Raw genomic sequence first — 14051 nt, forward strand, 5'->3', positions numbered from 1 at the left:
TCCTGGCACGCTTGTGCCTTTTATGCCAACAGTGCAAAGTGCCAGACGTTTTGAACCAGAGGTTCCTGTTACAGCACATGAACGTTTCATTGTCTCCGAACCAACACAGTGGCTTGAAAGCAGAAGCAACTCCCGATCAGTCCTCTGCTACTGCTTATTCCACCTCCATCTTGGCATATAGCCATGGGGTTAGTGCACCTTTCAAGCCAAAAATACCATGTGACCTGGGAAACCAATAAGGTCTCACCTGGCCTGATATAAATGCGCTTATTACATTCCTCCAGATTTCGGGGAAGTTGTGCTGCTACAGGCTGCTGAAAAGCAGTTTGAGGCTCCTGGTTTATCTCTGAGCAATCAGCCCTGAATCGGAATCAGAAGTGATTTCCCACCGAAAACAAGTCACTCAAATCTTATCCAATGGGACACGGATTCTGTCAGTGGAATCAGGGGCTTTGCATGGTTCTTGTAGCCTGCCTCGTCCTCTGCCTTGGGCCAGGAGGTAAGTCCCACATCAGTGCTTAGAAGAAAAGTCTACTGATTCACAGACACACATCATTGATGCTCATTGAGTGGGTGAAAATAAGGGCTTGTATGGGAGGGTGTTATGCTAGGACATCATCTGAAAGACCAAGATTAAGAATGAGTTGGGTGCATGCACTCATATACATATACCCACACAGAGATAAAGGCACACTTGGAATTCAGTACTGTAGCTGGCATCATAATGAAGGGCTGGTCTCATCTACGGGTCGATATCCCTTCTAGCTTCAGCCTTGTCCCTCCCACAAGATTAGAAATGTGCTTGCCAAGAATAGTCACAATCCACAATGCTTATCTTTTACAGCAGAAACCCTAATATGCACAAAATGTGGCAGGAGGACCAATGAGGAATGCCTTAGAAATGCAAGAGATCAGGTTTGTTGGCAAGGAGCTGTTTGCGAGAAGAATGCACTTTATTTAGGTACGTAGTCTGAGATTCATGATTTCCTTTTCTCTCACTATATTGTCGAAATCATTGTAGGGACCAGAAACGAAACTAGCTATGATTCTAACCTCATTTCACACAGCTTTGTTTATTTATTTTTAAGGAAAAACTTGTTTGTTTATCATGCATATGGGGGGCATTTTTTTCTAGTTTTCTTGAGAGTAGTAAAGCTGTTACCAATCAACTTTGCCATCCCACCCTACACACATGGTCATGATGTCCCTCCTAATGGGCAGCATGTCTGATGAGTCTAGGGATTTGCATCAGTTGTGTTCTCCAGAGCCCTGGAGAGGCAAGAGGCAGGGCAAAATAAAAGAATTGTTTACTGTGGCTGCAGCACCAATTTTCATTGAGGCAGAAGCAAAGAATGCCAAAAAGGCGTAAAGGTTTTATTCTGTTTATAGAGCCATCAACTCAGCATCATTACAGCACCATTGGTGAGCTCAAATAGACCTTCCTTTTAACAAACACATGTGAAGCCCCCTTCATACAACCCAGTACCTAAGAAACACTCCTCGGAACCTCCCCTGGGTGGAGATTCATCTTTCAAATGTGGCTTAGGTCAAGCCAAAGTGCCAACCTGACCCCACGTGATACCTTGTGTATTCCAGAATCTGGGGGATGCATTGACAAAATCAATATATTATTCCCCAACCCCACAACCCCCCGGACACTCCATGTGCATCAAGGGTGATCCAAGGGTATTGAAAGGAACAATCCAGATGTGTCACGGTTCAATGGGGACCATTTTCAACTCTTGCTTCCTGTTCTTTGCAATGGGATTGATGTCCCAGGACTTGTGCCCAGGGTGAGTAAGTTACTACTTGTCCATCTGAAGTATTTTTATCCTGCCCTTCCTCCAGGAAGCTCAGGGTGGGAAACATGGTTATCTGTTCCCCATTTTATCCTGGGATAGAACCAAAAAGGAGCCATGCTGGTTGACCCCAAATCATTCTTGATCAAGTGCGGAATATTGGAACAGCCGATGTGCTTTGCTCAGCAAGTCCAGACCTTGACGAGGCTCTTGTGCCATCCAATAGAAAAAAGTATAACTCTGCCACAACAGAGAGAGAACACGATGGCTTGCAGAGAATGCTGACTTCCAGCTTCTCTTCCAAAGCTGCTATGTGTGAGGAAAGAGGAGGAGCAAACTGCACAACAGGCAGCAGGGTAGAAGGATAGAGGCATGGAGCAGAGGACAGCCCAGTCATCAGGGGCATGAGGCACATCCCCCCTCCCAATTCCAGCAGATCCCCTGGCAAACCCTCTTCCTCCCCTCGTAAACATATATTTGTCACTCTTTCTGTCAATAGGGGAAAATCAATGCTGCCCTTTGAGCCTCTGTGCCTGGAAGAGAAAAGCAGCCCTGAAAAGGGGTGCTTTGTTAATGGGGATTCTGTATTTCTTCTCTCTAATACACATTCCCTGTTTCACTGGTGGGTCTCCCTAGCACTGCAATGAAAGCTTACAGAAATATTTATTTTGTCTCCCTAATTCCAGGTGATAAGTTGCAATATGTTAACATGGCGTGTAAAGAAAAAAGCAGCCCCTGTCATGATAAGGAACTAAAAGGTGGATACCGACTAACCGTCAAATGCTGTTCTGATAGAGATTTTTGCAACAAAGATCTGTTCTCTGCTTGAGCAAAGATCCATCCAGGCAGAAGAAATTGGGCTACAGTGAAAACCTAGTCCTTCAAATCTCAAGTCCAATAAATTGATTGCTGGCTTAACTATGACTGATCCTCTCTGGCTTCTCGGGAATTCTCACAACACTTGTTTGCTCTAGAATCAGATGCCTCATGTGCACACGTTGATTGTAGTGTAGCGATGGAACTGTGGGAAGTGAAGGACTTTGTGCTATCTCTTAGCCTCAGACTTCAGAGGGGGAATAATGAGGGGGTCCAAGAGATAGGTAGGTCAGGACCCTGAACACAGTGGCGAAGCGCCAACGGGGACATCTGGGGCGGCTTGTCCCGGGCGCAGGCTTGCAAGGTCACGTGGGGGGCAGAAAAATCCCCTCCACACTTCCGGGAAGGAGGAGGAGCGTGGCTCGGCCTCAGCGCACCATACCCGAGAGGAGGCTTGCGCCTCTTGGCTTTCAGCCGAGGGAGTGCTCCCCCGCCTCCCCTTTAGGCAGCCAGCTGGGGGTGGGCGGAGGAGGGAGACAGTCAACGAGCAGCAGCAGTGACCACTTCCTGCTTCTCTCACCAGCGAGCTCCTCGTCTTCCTGGCCCTGCATTTCTTGCCTGGGCTCTGCTTTCCCTACGGGAGCTAGCGAGCTCGCCCTAGCCATGGCGACCCTTCTCTGCCGCTCCCCCTCCGCTCCCACCGCCTCCCTTCTCCGCCTGTGGCGGCCCCCTCCTCCCAGCACCTTTAATGGCTCAGACCCTCCAGCAGCCACAGCAACAACTTGTTTGCCAGCCCTGCCGCTGCCGCCCCCACCAAGGGCCAAGAGGAGCGCAGCACACGGTGAGGGGGCGTCCAGATGGGAAGAAGGACGGGGTGTGTGTGTGCTGGCCAGGCAGAGGGGTCTCCCGGGTCCGGCTAGGCAGGGCGGGGAGGCAGACCACAGTGGTGAAGGAGCTCTTTCAGTTTCGCGCCAGAGACGCATCTGGACCTGGTCAGCGCGGTTTCCTTGCTGCTACTTGTAGAAGTTGGTGCCTTGTTTTGTGTCTTGGCTGTTGTGGAAGTTACTGGGGCGCAAAGGGCTTTGGACTTCTCCCCTTCCCTGCTCCTTCGCCATTCACAGTAGATCTTGGGGGCAGGGGAGGAAGAAACTCCCCTTTCCTGTCCTTTCCCAGAGCTGCCCTCTGCTTTCGTTTTGGCCTTTTTTTTTGGTTTAAACTATTTGTGAACAATCCTCTTCTTTCTCTCACCTCCCTGACTTGCTCGGAGCGCATGGGCTGCTCAGACAAGAGGGACTTGTATGGGGTGGGGGGCTTGCCTCGACTGAGCCTGAGCTCAGCAGCACCTGCTTGTGAGTAAAGGGACACTGGACTGGTTTCGGCAGCAGGACTTTATTTGGCATTTTCTCTGAATCGGGATTTCTATGTCGAATCCTCAGAACTCATCCATCCTCGCCGTGCCAAAACTCATCCATCGTAATTAAAAAACAAAGGTCTCCCCAAAAATCCCTCCTGCTAGCCAACTAAAAAGAACCTCTTGAAGTGCAAACCTGGAAGCGAGGAGGACACTGAAGTAAATCCCACTGAATTCTAGCAGCAGCACTCCCAAGTAAGTGTAAGCTGAATGGTTTGGGCCAGCAGAGGGATTGCTTTTCTCCTTTCTATCTCCCTCAGTCCATACTCAGACTACACTTTGTAAGCAACATAAATAAGGGTTCAAATAAATAGATGTGTTTCCTTTTAAAAGAAAAAGGGGGAAACAATTAAAAAAAAGTACATACATTGTTTCAATTGGTTGTAAGATAAAATATTTCTAATTTCTTTACCTCAGGAAGATGTTTTGCATATTCAGAAAAGCTTTCATACACAACCCCTAACTAGAAGCGTGCATAAGCCAGGATTCTGAGGAGTCCTTTGCCTTTATGGAGGGAAGGGGGAAGGAGAGAAGTTTGGTGGTATTGGGACGCAGTGGGAAGAGCATCCAGTTGGTGCATTCAGAAACTCCCCAGTTCACCTGCTGGCATCTCCAGTTTAAAAAATCAGGTAGGAGGGTATGTGGAAGATCTTCTAACTGAGACTTCCAGTAGAGCTGTGTTCCAGTGAGAGTGGGCAGTGTTGACTTCTAAATAGACCAAAAGGTCTGGCTTTGGTATAGGGCTGCTTCTTGTGTGCTGCCCATGTGGTTTTTCATAGTGCTGTGTCTCCAGGAGGAGTTTTCATCTATTCCTTTTAAGGTTGGTTTTCCAGTCTTTCTCTTTTGGTGATGTGCTGATAAATTGGCAATTTGGTCAATCCATTGCAAGCGTACATAGTGTTTTGGCGCAGCCAAATGTCGGTCCTGTTATTCCCTTGCGTGAAGGGTAAGGAATCCTGTTCTTGGGGCACTTTAATTTCCAGAATATCAGTATTTTCAATCCACTTTCACAATTGTAAGTGGATTTTGCTCTTTCGCACAGTAAAATCCAGCTGCAAAGTGCATTGAAAGTGGCTTGAAAATGCATTATTCTGCATGTGTGAAAGTGCCCTTGGCCTCACTTCCAAAACACCTTTAGATGGTGATTTTGCATCAGTTCAGTAAGCATCATTGTGGACCTGCTGCTCTAGGAAAGTGATAAAAAGAAGGAAAGTCTACAATTAACTTTAACATATACTGATCTTAAGAGGGATGTGAAGGGTGATGGACACGCTTGGAAAGACAGTACCCCTTACCTTGTGGTGAAGGTGTTGTATTTGCCCAGGGTTGTTTTTTGTGGAAGTATTTATGCCCCATATTTTGGCCTTTGAGGTTAACCAGTGTTCAGAAATGTCATCAAGAAAAGAGTGGACTGTGTTAAGATATTAGTATTGAAATCAAGATTTTGTCTGATTCTGAGTGATAGTATCGGAGTGTGTTTATCTGCTTCTGATTAAGTACATATAATACTTATATATTGATTTGTACTGTTAAAATATTGTACTGCCATCTTTTTGACCATCGGAGTCCTCCAGAACAGCTAGCAATACAAACACAAATAGCAAGCTCTGCCAGCCTCCCCCGCCCCTCAACCCCAGCACACCTCCCTGCCCATGGATCACAGGATTAGGGTTAGTGTCATACAGGAAAACAAATGAAAGCGATTTAGAAGTTCCTTTTTGGGCCCTTTTGTTTTATTTTTATATATTTTTCTCAGCAGTAATAAAACATTTTGAAAGCATTTTGAAAATGTCAAAAAAAATTATTTCCACTGTGTGGCATGAACCATTGCTGTGTTCAGATTTGTGAGTTGGGGCATGTTCTACAATGTGATGGTGACTGAAATGACCTGGTGCAAAAAATCGTTGTTGTGGTTGAGGAGGGTGGTCGCCTACATGGGTGGCCGGGGGGGGGGTGTGTGTGCAAAACTCAGATTTTGCCCCGGGCTCCATTTTTCCTAGCTACACCTCTGCCTGAACACCCTTCCTTTCTACTGCTCTGATGCTGTCCCTTCGGTGTGTAGACGGTGACTCTCAGGGGAACTTCCTCCTTTCCAGCTGACACCTTCTCTCCACACTTCTCTCTTCTCCATCTTGGCACTATGAGGCAGGACACACATCCGGCAACTTTATTCATCCTGTCCCGTTAGGCTAGATTTGATTTCTGTCTTGACTCTATCCTGCCTAGGATGGAGTTACTTACAATAAAGAATTCCCATTAGCTTTGCAAAGATTTAAAAAAGGCTCTGTGTGTAAATTTGTTTCTTAGCAGCACACACAAACCAGATACTATTCTGCTACGTGTACATGCCTTGAGCACTCCTCTACCATAATATGATGATCCCAAGGTAGTTTAGAACCATCGCCTAGTTTAGAAACACAGTTTAGAAACATCTCTTAAAGAATGTGGAGACTGAGACCTTACCCTAACACCTCCTCATAGCTTAGTTCCAGAAAAAGCCTAAGAGACGGTAATACAGTTGCTGCAGATGATTAAACTTGTTTCAAGACAATCGGATAGTCTGATTTGTGGATCATACCTTAGTCCATGGTTTTTGAGTATTTATGTGTAACTCAGCTTGATTCCAGCTACATCTCCCTCCTAAATTATTTTTTCTGAATGGAGAACTTGGATGTGTGTGTGTATGTGTGTGTGTATGTGTTATTCAGATCAAAAAAGGACAGAATCCTTGTGGTTTGGCAACAAATTATGAGTTGCAGTGAGTCCTATATGTAAACTGTAAACCTTTGTCATTTTGGATCCCAGATTGATATTCCAATTTGTGCTCTGCCTTTTAATAATTTTGGGGGGAATTAGAGGCTAGACAGTGGCTTAGCAAGAGGTGGACAACAGTGGGATTCTCTACCAGTGTATTCCACTATCGTTCACTAAGGTCGAATCCCCACTACCGTCTTAGCCAGGTTTCAGAACACAAACTAACCAGGTTTGAGGGACGACCTCCCCATTGCTTGCGTGGCAGATTCCGTTTCTGGCGCTCGTTCTCCCCGTTAATCTGCGTTCCGACAGGACCTGGTTGCAAGTAGCATAGACCCCATTAACCCAGTTCAGAGCTGATCCGAGGGGAGGGATGAGGGTTGAAACCCTGACTTGTTTCTTGCCCTGGAGTGTGACGCAGAATTCGGGCAACCAATCAGCGCTGCGATGCGCGCGTAGCCTTTCCTTGGTTTTGTAGTCTTGCCCACGAGGCCTCAATGAAGAGACGACACGCGGAGATTTCATCTGGTGGAGAGAGCCAGCATCAGGAAGTGCGGGATCCCGTGATCCTGGCAACTCTGCCGTGCGCTCGCCCCTCACACCTTTATTAGGGTTTCAATGGGGGCGTGTAAAGGGGTCGGGCAGGTGGGAGAGCGGGAGAGCGGGAGAACGGGAGATCATCATGTGATGCATGATCTCATCGGGCTGGTACGTGCGGGAGGAAGCGTCCATGTCTGGCCCTAATCCTCACCTGAGGGCAAGAGCCCTTTTGTCCTATTGTATGGGACACCTGGTGGCTGCGAGTCAGGCAGTTCACGACCCGTGACTCATGGGGGAGCGGGGGTTGGGGGAGCGTGTGCGCCCAGAAGGCAGTAGCCAACACCGGCATGCCTGGCGCTCCTTCTACGGTTCTGCGGGGTTCGCGGGCTCACCCCTACATCTCCCCGTTTCTTATGTTTTAGGAAGGAGGCCGAATTAGTTGGGGCAATTTAGGGGGACGCTTGCCTCCCCAGGAGCCCGCTCCAGTTGGCTGAGTTGTTTGTGCAGCATGAGGACCTGGTTGCGGTGTAGGGGAAAGTCAAAAGGTTTCTTACAAATGTTACAAGCAAAAGCAGACACACATTGAACAAGGCAAGATCCAACAACAAGGCATACAATTAAGCCAATGAAGAATTGTACAACAGTACTTAACCATCCTCCCGGCAGCCAGCTCCAAAGGGCTGACCACCAGTGAGGCAACACATCATATTTCAGATTAGACACAACATCTTGCAACTCACGCACTTTCATGTGAATTAAATGGGAATTATCAGAGAGATTAAAACAACACATATGTACATTCTCACAACCTTGGTGATGCAGTAATAACAAATAATCAATAGCGGCACGATTATCTAAAGTCGCTTGACGAAATTCCTGTTGCTCGGAGGCCAGAGCATTCAGAGCGGTGGAGGTGGAATTAATGGACTTCGCAAGGGCACAGGCCAGCCGGCCAATAGTCTTAGCGTTGTAGGTGGTGAGTCCTGGGACTCCCACCAGGGAGGTTGCGAGGGAAACATACTCGGCTTTGGAGAGGGCAACTGCGTCGCTCTGGCAGGAGGGATCGTGGGAAAGAGCGGAGCGGCGACGGCGTTTGGGCTCCCGGGGCAGAGCCTGAGGCAGGACGATGGTAAGACGGCTAAGGCAACACAGAGTCCCGGCAGAAAGGCGAGCGGGGATGTAGTTGAAGGTTCTCTCCCCGCAAGTCCAGAACCAGCCTTTGGGGAGGAGGATGTTCACATATATGGGGGGAATGTCCTCTATGTGCTTGCAGTTCCAGTTGGCCGAGCCGGTGACTGGGCTCGGGCCGGCTTCTTGTCCCGCCACATCAGCAATGCGGGCGCAAGTGTTAGACTCGTGGTTGGCAACAGTCTCGATGATGAGGGAGAGAGCGCCAGCGGGGAGGGTTTGAACGACGGGTCCCCAGTCGGCGCTCATGGAGTACCTGATAGACGAGGCATTCATGAAGGGGCTCAGGCCAGATTCCTCCAGGAATTCTCCAGGGGCTTTGCAGACGGGAAGCAGGCAGGAGCTTAGCAGACTTCCCACCAACAGATAATGGCCCAAGCAGAAGGATGAGACGTTGGCAGCGGCAGCGAACCGCTCCCAGATGTTGACTTGGTTGATTTCCAAAAGGGGGTGACCGAGCGTCACCGGCAAGAGGCAGCAGAGCAGGCAGATGATGGTGACTGCGGAGTTTGCAGCGATGATTGCAAAGATGGCAGCACAGAGACCCTCGGGTGTCTCGGGGCAGCCTTGCTGTTGCAGCAGCTCTCAAGCCAGGCCGGTCATTGCCTTGACGTCTCCCCAAGTCATCTGGGTCCTCAAGCCATTCTGGCGCTGGCGGTGGTTCCGTCGGGGCCGCGGGACCGGATCTTCCAGGGAGATCCGCTCCATCTCCGGGATCGGGTTGGTTTCCTTCTGGTGCCATTCCATGGGTTGGCTGGACATGGCGAAGCTGGAATCTACTAGGGACCTGTAGGGAGAGGGATTGAAGCATACCCCTTTCCCCAGGTTATGAGAGGGGCCGGGCCCTGCCAAGCTTGGTCTTGGCTCTGGTGGGCCTGGGCGTGTGAAGGAGGCTCTGATTGCCTGAAGTGCCTCTTCACGAGGGGCAGGTTAAATTTAAGTGAGTTCAATTCAGCAAAGGGGGGGCCAGGGGCCACCTATTCCCCTTTCTTTAGTTTGTTTGGACATAGGACAGGGGGTACGAAGGGCAGACAACTCCTATGGAGAGTTGGCTTCAAAGACGTCATCAGGATGCGTCAGAGCGATGGTCCGAGCCCCCAAAGAGAGGGGGGGCGAGTGGACCGTCAAGGGATTGTGGGTATGCATATCTAATATGCAGGACAAAAGGGACTTTGGGGGTGCGCTCAGAGAAGGGGATGCGTGAGAAGAGCAAAACAATCACACACTTGGGAGTTGGTCTCTGAGACAAAGGACTGGGGGAGGTTCCACCCTGGGGCGGATATACTTACCGTGATCGCAGGGGTTGAGGCAGACATGGCGTTCAGAATTTGGGATCGCATTTGAGTATCTTGGGGAAATGCCGCCCGCCGAAACCACTCCTTAAGGGGCGGTTTCGGCTAAGCGCCTGGCCTTTAACATGGTATTGATACAGCTGCCAGGCGCTAGGCAACCACAATCCAAACAGGTTTGTGAGTGAATTTGGTGCGGCAGCCCCTTTTTTAACCTGGGGCCTGTCCTGGCAGTGCTGCGGTACCAGGATGGGCCCAGATTTTAATCCAGGGAGGGCCAGTCAGCCAATTGGACCTCCCGCCTTTGCTGGTTGAAAAAATAGAACGAAGCGAGAGAGAAAGAGGGTGTTCCAGAGCGGGGGCTCTGGGGTGGAGGTAGGAAACGCAGTCAGGGCCGGGGGGTGGGGATCTCAACGTGGCCAGCTGCTATCTGTTCTTCTTCTGGGTAGCGGCCATGGTGGGAGTGGATTTATCCATCCCAGACTAGAGTCGTCTTGACCTGACTCATGAGATCCCTTCCCCACAAGTTGACGTGGATGTCCAGAACGATGGGGCGGACTGTGAGCTGGCGCTCAAGTCCCGGGTTGCGGACCGTGAGCGGGCGGACGCTCCGTCTCGCGGTCTGCTTTCCCCCCACCCCCCAGATGCGCGGGCAAGCCTCTGTTGGCCACTGATCAGGCCACTCGGCTGCTCTGATGACGGTTACGTCGGCGCCGGTGTCCACAAGTCCCTTGAATGGACACCCTTCTATAGTGAGCTCCAGGTACGGGCGGGAGCTATCGATGGGCGTCTCTACTGCCGCCACGGTGGTGCCAGCCGTGCCTTGATGGAGACTTGGGCTCGTGGCCTTTATTGAGTCGGCGGCAGGCAGCGCGTGGGGCAGGAGGATCAGCTGTGCGCAGCTGGTTCCGCTGGGCAATTCCTGCGGGATGTTTGTCCACACCTGAACATGAACGGCTCCTTGGTGTGTAGAGTCGATGACTCCCGGGACGACAAACAGTCCCTGCTCAGCGGCAGAGGCCTTGGGCAGAATTAAGCTGACGGCCTCTGGGGGGATGGGATCGCTGTACTGGGTCGGAAACTTGAGGGAAAGAGGTTGGGTGCAGGAGAGAGAGATGCTATGGGAAGGAGGCGGTTTGGGTTCAGGCCTCGGTTCTTGGGGTCGGTTCAGTATTCTCCTCCTTGGTCCTGGGCTGGGGAGAGGCCCGGGTAGGAGTTTCCCAACGGGCACTCGCTTCTCCAGTGAAAGCCCTCCCGGCATCGGGGGCATTTGGTCCGGGGCTTTCCTGGGGGCCTTCGTCTCCCAGGGGAGAACCCCCCTCCGTCGGGGTTGTAAGCCCCCCCACCGGGCGACCTACAGTCCCTCCGGAAGTGTCCCCGCTTGCCGCAGTTGAAGCACTCGTCTTGGGGCTGTCCCCGGGTGGTGGAGAGTGCTGCGGCTAGGAGGCTGGCCTGATGGGCGGAAGATCCAATATCCTGGCAAGCCTTAAGCATGTCGGCCAGTTCGGGGTTCTTTCCTAAGCCCGTGATTGCTCTGCGGCACTCAGCGGAGGCGTTCTCTTTGGCGAGGCGCATGAGGAGCTCATGTTGGGCTGCGTCGTTGTCAACTTGTCTCTGCAGGGCCTCCTGGAGCCTGTTCAGGAATTCAGCGTAAGGCTCCTGAGGCTTCTGCCGAACGTTGGAAAAGCTCTGGGTTGGCTGTCCGGCAGCGGGCACTCTTACAAACGCCTTGTAGGCGCAGTCAGAGGCAACCTTAAGGGTGGCCTCCGGCAGGACGATCTGTGCGTTGGGAAGGGCGAAGCCTTCGCAGCCATAGAGCTGCGCGGCAGTATAGGCGCCGCCAGAGGCTGCCCCTCTGCTTATGCATTGTTGGCGGTATTCGCTTTCCCAAACAACATATTGCGCAGGGTTCAAGAGCATGTGAAAAGTGGTTTTCCAGTCCTCCGGAACCATTACGTGATTCCGTATGACTGCTTCCAGCATGCCTCTCACATAGGGGCTGGTGATCCCCACGTCCCGTATTGCCTTGCGGAGCTCAGTGAGAACGTTATAGCCTATGGGGCGATACTCGATGACTCGCTGGATGACGCCATCGTCCCCCACGTGGTCAGTGAAGTGGGCTGGGCAGACAGCGAGGAGGTCGGCATCGTCTTCCGTCAGGGTTTCCTTTCTCTGCAGATCGTGGTTAATACGCTCTGCTAGAGTTTTGAAACTCGCGTCATTACGTGGCATCGACGGAGGTGCGGTGGCTTCAGAAATGGGAGGGGGAAGTGGAGCAGAAGGCGGAGCAAGAGGAGGAGGCGGCCTGGCTGCGAGAGCACGAGCGGGAGAGTTTGAATGAGGAGAGGAAGCAAGTGAAACGGGAGAAGGACAGGCTTCCTGTTTAGTGGATAGAGAAAATTCCGGCCTTGAAACTGTAGGTGAAAGATCAAAAGGAGGGAGATCCATGGTAAAGACACCATGGACCTGCAGGCTGATGGCGACATAACATTGTCTCCACATCAGTAGCAGTGACATCGGTGTGCGAGGCTCTCTGTGCAGAGTGCGCCCAATGTTTTCCCAGTCCTTAAGATTAAATGTCCCCCTTTCTGGGTACCATGGACATTGCCTATCAATCTCCTCAACCAATTCGCGCAGCTCCCCCCTCTTTACGGAGACCCTGCCGTGTTTCGCTAGCGCTTTCAGTTCGCTAACGTGCTTGTCAAAAGCCGTGCTTTTACAAGCGCCCATGCTTACCGGTGGTTCGTCAGACGAGAGAGTGTCCTAGAACGCGAATCCCTGGATGCGCCGATCCAGCGGATGGTCGGTACCGAGGGGGTGGGTCCCTGGATGCGCCGATCCAGCGGACGATCGGTACCGAGAAGCCCTTTCCCAGGCGACGGTAAGTCACGGCGGAGGTTCGAGGATTCCCGGGTTTCGGCACCAGCTTGTAGTCTTGCCCACAAGGCCCCAATGAAGAGACGACACACGGATATTTCATCTGGTGGAGAGAGCCAGCAGCAGGAAGTGCGGGATCCCGTGATCCTGGCAACTCTGCCGTGCGCTCGCCCCTCACACCTTTTATTAGGGTTTCAATGGGGGCGTGTAAAGGGGTCGGGCAGGCGGGAGAGCGGGAGGTCGGGAGAGCGGGAGATCATCATGTGATGCATGATCTCATCGGGCTGGTACGTGCGGGAGGAAGCGTCCATGTCTGGGCCTAATCCTCACCTGAGGGCAAGAGCCCTTTTGTCCTATTGTATGGGACACCTGGTGGCTGCGAGTCAGGCAGTTCACGACCCGTGACTCATGGGGGAGCGGGGGTTGGGGGAGCGTGTGCGCCCAGAAGGCCGTAGCCAACACCGGCATGCCTGGCGCTCCTTCTACGGTTCTGCGGGGTTCGCGGGCTCACCCCTACAGGTTTCGTTTTCGCTTTTGCGATCAGCCAGCAGAAGGGGACACAAACATTAAACAGTCAAATGTGTAACTTTGAATCGTTAATGGTTTACACAGGTAACGACTAACTGTTTGCACAGTTAAACAGTTAAACGTTAAACTTTTACACGCTGGTTTTTTTATCACGCCCCTACAATGTACGTTTCCACAGTGGGAAAGGTCCCGCCCCATCAAGGCACGCCAGCCAATCAGGGGAGACCGGCGAAGCAAGCTCGCCTGGTAGTGGGGATTGCTAAGAGTTCTGCAACCGGGTGTGTCTGCTGTGTGCTCGCTGTGGTGGGGAGGGAGAAACTCTGATGAAGAGGACACAGTTCCACCACGAACAGGTTTGGATCTGCGTGCAAATTTCAAGTGAGGATTCAACCTAAGAGAACTGAGGAAAACTATTACTAAAGAAAAGGGATTTTTAAAAAACATATGAGATTTTACAAACAAACAAGAGTGTTGCAAACACAGAGAGCCTAAGAAAATTCGAGTAGACTGAGGGTTACAGAGGAAACTAGTTCAGGGTGATGTGTTCCCTGTCCAGAACACCAAGGAGCAGAAATTAATGTTCAACCAGCATGTATTGATTCACAGAGAAGGACATGTATGGGTGTATGAATGGAACTAATATACACGCAGCTGAATTTGCTTCCTAACTTATGGGTGAAATGTATCCTGAGGCAATGACGATTTGCATGCCTCATGAGAGCCATGTGGTGATGAGATTTATCAGAGTGTGCCCTGTGTTCCCAGAGACTCTAGAATAGTGGTCTCTGGTCTTAACAAAAGACACATTAAGCAGCTGATGTGAATCCAAGTCCTTAGGGAACGGTTTCA

The 14051-nt window shown here is 51.1% G+C and overlaps 1 long non-coding RNA gene across 1 annotated transcript in view; it reads left to right on the top strand.

Moving 5' to 3' along the window:
• Positions 1 to 9516: 9516 nt before the first annotated feature.
• Positions 9517 to 14051, top strand: part of LOC125427639 — a 9852-nt gene continuing 5317 nt past the window's right edge. Inside the window, exon 1 of the long non-coding RNA XR_007243745.1 lies at positions 9517 to 9708. This is a non-coding gene — a long non-coding RNA (uncharacterized LOC125427639). The remainder of the gene's footprint in view (positions 9709 to 14051) is intronic.

This window comes from Sphaerodactylus townsendi, linkage group LG03, assembly GCF_021028975.2.
Source record: "Sphaerodactylus townsendi isolate TG3544 linkage group LG03, MPM_Stown_v2.3, whole genome shotgun sequence".
Taxonomy (NCBI): domain Eukaryota; kingdom Metazoa; phylum Chordata; class Lepidosauria; order Squamata; family Sphaerodactylidae; genus Sphaerodactylus; species Sphaerodactylus townsendi.